The following is a 4,612-nucleotide window of genomic DNA, read 5'->3' on the forward strand; positions in this document are numbered from 1 at the left end:
AGCTCAAGAGTTCAAGACCAGCCTGAGCAAGAGTAAGGCCCTGTTTTTACCAAAAATAGAAAAAATATCCAGGTGTTGTGGTGGGCGTCTGTAGTCCCAGCTCAGGATGCTGAGGCAGGAGGATTGCTTGAGTCTAGGAGTTTGAGGTTGCTGTGAGCTGTGATGATGCCACTGCACTTCAGCCTGGGTAACAGAGCAAGACCCTGTTTCAAAAAACAAAAATGGGTGGAGTGTATGATGTGTAGATTATACGCGTATCTCAGTAAAGCTGGTATTAAAAAGAAATCCCAGGTGAGAAAACAATTTTCACCCTGCTGAGAACCGCAGAGCTGGAGCCGATGTACCCAGAGGATTGGCCCCCAGAGGCCCCCAGCCCGTAGGGTTTTCAGAGTGTGGACCCTGAATCCTTCTGCAGTCTTATTAAAATGCAGGCTCCTGGGGCCCACACTCGCCATAATGCTGAATCTGGTACTAGGAAGAACAGCATCGGAATGTGGATTATTCACCATCTCTTTAAAAACAGTTAAAGGACTGAGCTGCCTGGTTAGGACAAGTGTGGGGGAGGCACATATGCCCTTAGGTCAGCTGCTGAGCAGGACAGATCCCTCTGCCCTGAAAATTGCTGGCTGCATTCTGTCAAGATTTCAGGGCATCTTGGGCCCCTGGGCCCTGGGCACATGGGGCACATGGAGGGAGCAGCTTGGAAGGGGGTGTAAGCCACTCAGAAATTTAGCCTGGTGGTAACAAAGAACTGGAAGGGGATGAACTAAAGCTATTACTATCCCTTATTATGACCCTCAATAACTCACTTAGTTCTTCCTACAAGGGCTTTCACCCTACTTAAAAAGGGTTAGATCCGGGTGGCGCCCATAGCTCAGTGGGTAGGACGCCGGCCACATACACCAAAGCTGGCTGGGGCCAGCTAAAACACAAGGACAACTACAACAACAACAACAACAACAACAACAAAAACAGCCGGGCATTGTGGAGGGTGTCTGTAGTCCCAGCTACTTGGGAGGCTGAGACAAGAGAATCACTTGAGCCCAAGAGGTTGATGTTGCTGTGAGCTGTGACGCCATAGCACTCTACCCAGGACAACAACTTGAGACTCTGTCTCAAAAAAAAAAAGGTTAGATCCTGGAATCAAATGCTGTTTACCCTTTGCATTTTAGGATCATTTGGGAACTCCTCAAGGGATCCTGGTGGCTGCTGCCCACTCTGGGAGGAGGATGACGGCCCTGGGAAGCTCAAACCCTCTCTGGGGTCTGGGTAAACTGAGGCTTAATGCACAGGCTGCATGAGGGTGATGATGGTGCCAAGAATAACAGTATTTGATATTGACTTACCATGTCTTCTGTGCCAGGCCACACAAGAGGCCACTGATTTCATTCACACCACACCGACAAGGACATGGAGGCTCAGAGAGAGAGAGTGCTCGGCCCAAGTCACATAGCTGGTCAGTAACTGGCTAGGTTTCCACCCTCATCTATCTGCACAACTCAGCCTCAGAGCTTTGTCCTACCTGCCACTGGCGTCTCATTTTTGCTCATGAAATGGTAAAGCAAAATGATTTTGTATTCGGACTCCCACAGTCACAGCAGCACTCTTCACAATAACCCAAATGTGGAGGCAACCCAAACGCCCATTAACAGGTGATGGGTAAGCATGAGGTGGTGTCTGCAGGTGCAGTGGTTGGGATGTTCGTGTCCCCACTCTCCAAATTCATAAGTTGAAATTCTAACTTCCAAGGTGATATTATTTTAGGATTAGAGCCTTTGAAAGGTGATTAGGTCATAAGGGCAGAGCCCTCATGCCTGGGAGTAGTGCCCTCATGAAGAAGTCAGGAGAGCTCGCTCCCCCGCTCCACATGTGAGGACGCAGCAAGATGCTGCCTGCCTGTGAACCAGGAAACAGACCTCCCCAGACACTGGATCCGCCAGCACCTGGATCTTGCACTCTTTTTTCATCCTTCAAAGCTGCGTGAAATAAATGCCTGTTATTTATAAGCCACCTGGTCTATGGTAATTTGTTTTAGGCAGAGCAAATAGACTAAGACAACTTGTGTTGGGATATAATTCAACCGTAAAGAGGAAGGGAATTCTGCCACGTCCACCAACGGATGGACCTTGAGGACACTGTGCTCAGTGAAGTGAGCCAGTCACGAAAGAGCGCGTGTGGGATTTCGTTCACATGAGGGACCTAGCACAGTCAAATTCGTAGAAACAGAAAGTGGAATGGTGGTAGTCAAGGCCTGGAGGGCGGAGGAAATAGGGAATTGCTTAATGGGTATAGAGTTTTCTTCCTTGTAGGATAAAAAGACTCTGGAGAAGGACCGTGGTTACAGTTGCACAACGTGGCTGTGCTTAACACCACACTGGGCACATACAATGGCTAAGTTTATGGTATGGGTATTTTACTGCAATTTACATTTTTATTTATTTTTTTACTTTTTTTTTTTGCAGTTTTTGGCCAGAGGCTGAGTTTGAACCCGCCACCTCCTATATGGGGCTGGTGCCCTACTCCTTCTAGCCACAGGCACTGCCCTTATTTATTTATTTATTTATTTATTTATTTTGAAACAGAGCCTCAAGCTGTCACCCTGGGTAGAGTGCCGTGTCATCACACCTCACAGCAACCTCCGACTCTTGGGCTCAAACGATTCTCCTGCCTCAGCCTCCCAAGTAGCTAGGACTACAGGCGCCCGAGACAACGCCCCGCTACTTTTTGGTTGCAGCTGTCATTGTTGTTTGGTGGGCCTGGGCTGGATTCAAACCCACCAGCTCAGGTGTATGGGGCTAGTGCTTTAGCCGCTTGAGTCACAGGCACTGAGCCGCAATTAACATTTTTTTAAAAGTTATTGTGGTATAACTTATGTAGGAAAGTGCACAACTCTTCAGTGGAATTGGGCATGCGGACTGGCTCAGGTGGTAACTGCGGAGACTGAGGCAGAATCAATGCCAGTGCCCCCAGCCCCTGCTGAGCTCCCTCAGGGAGTCAGTCCCACTCCTCCCTTCCTCAGCTCCCTGGAGAGCAGCCACTGAAGAGTTCTTTCCCCCATTTTTGTTTTGTTTTGTTTTGTTTTGAGACAGAGTCTTACTTTGTCACCCTCAGTAAAGTGCATGGCATCACAGCTCATAGCAACCTCAAACTCTTAGGCTAAACCTCAAACTCTTGCCTCAGCCTCCCACGTAGCTGGGAGTACAGGTGCCAGCCACAACGCCTGGCTATTTTTAGAGACAAAGTCTCACTCTTTCTCAGGCTGGCCTCAAACCTGTGAGCTCAGGCTACTCATCTACCTTGACCTCCCAGAGTGCTGGGGTTATGGGTGTGAACTACCCCGCCTGGCCCTTTCCCCTGTTCTCAAACATCATATAAATAGAATCAGGTGGCATGTTCCCCTTTGTGCCTGGCTTCTTCCTCTGAACATCTGTGTGTGTCCACACTGGTGTGTCCACGCGGATCTGTGCAGTTACATTCCTTTGTTCTCGTTGGTGTGTAATATTTTGCTGTATGAATAGACTGCAATTTGTTTATCTGACCTGTTGTCAGTGAGTCCCCTCTTCCGAGTTTGGAGCTGTTCTGAATAGTATCAACGTGAGCCTTCTCGAGCGTGTCTCTAGAGTGTGCAAAGGCAGTTCTCTTCAGCATAGAAGGGCTGTCTGCAAAGTGTCCAGCCATGTACTGTGAAAAATACAGACATACACGGCTGGCTGCTTTCCGTACAGCCCTCATACCCTTGGAAGTGGGACTGTGGGGTCATAGGCCAACGTGTGTGTCCAGCCTCAAAAAAAAAATCTGTGTCAAACAGATTTCTCTCCAGAGGTTTAAGGGTTTCCTTTTAATTTTATGCACATTATCATGAATAAAAGTAATATGGCTTCTGCCTCACAAAAAAAACCAAAAACAACAAAACAGATTTCTGAGCTGTTGCACCAGCTCTACTCCCAACAGCTCCACTGCCAACAGCTCCTATCCCCACCTTAGAGCTTTGTCATTTTCGTTTAGCACCTTCTGGTGGGTGTGTTGTGGACAGCTCCTCCGTTGAAGTGACAGAGGTTAGGGGCTTGGCGTAGGGGTGGCATTAGACCTCTCTGGTGGGAGGGCTTTGAAAAGCAGCTCTTGTGCTCACTCTGGCAGCACATATATTAAAATTGGGACGATACTGAGAAGACTAGCATGGCCCCTGAGCAAGGATGACATGTAAATTCATGAAGTGCTCCATATTTTTGTCAAATCTATTAAGTGTAGAATACAAATGTCTTTTTTCTTTTTTTTTAGAGACAGAGTCTCACTTTATCACCCTCAGTAGAGTGCCATGGCGACACAGCTCAGAGCAACCTCTAGCTCTTGGGCTTAGGCGATTCTCTTGCCTCAGCCTCCTGAGTAGCTGGGACTACAGGTGCCACAACACCTGGCTATTTTTTTGTTGCAGTTTGGCCGGGGCTGGGTTCAAACCCACCACCCTCGGTATATGGGTCCAGCACCCTACTCACTGAGCCACAGGCACCACCCGAGTATAAATGTCTTAACACAATAATTAAGTAAGTGAGGTGAAGGCTCTGTTAACCAGTTAGATGAAAGCATTCCAAATTGTATACAAAATCAGCACATT

The 4,612-nt window shown here is 48.0% G+C and overlaps 1 non-coding gene across 1 annotated transcript; it reads left to right on the top strand.

Annotated features, from left to right (window-relative positions):
• Window positions 1-4,121: 4,121 nt before the first annotated feature.
• On the top strand, window positions 4,122-4,228 carry LOC128562875 (U6 spliceosomal RNA). The gene has a single exon (XR_008373574.1). It is a non-coding gene; the product is annotated as a U6 spliceosomal RNA (small nuclear RNA).
• The last annotated feature ends 384 nt before the right edge of the window (window positions 4,229-4,612 follow it).

The sequence above is a fragment of the Nycticebus coucang genome, chromosome 12 (assembly GCF_027406575.1).
Source record: "Nycticebus coucang isolate mNycCou1 chromosome 12, mNycCou1.pri, whole genome shotgun sequence".
Taxonomy (NCBI): Eukaryota; Metazoa; Chordata; class Mammalia; order Primates; family Lorisidae; genus Nycticebus; species Nycticebus coucang.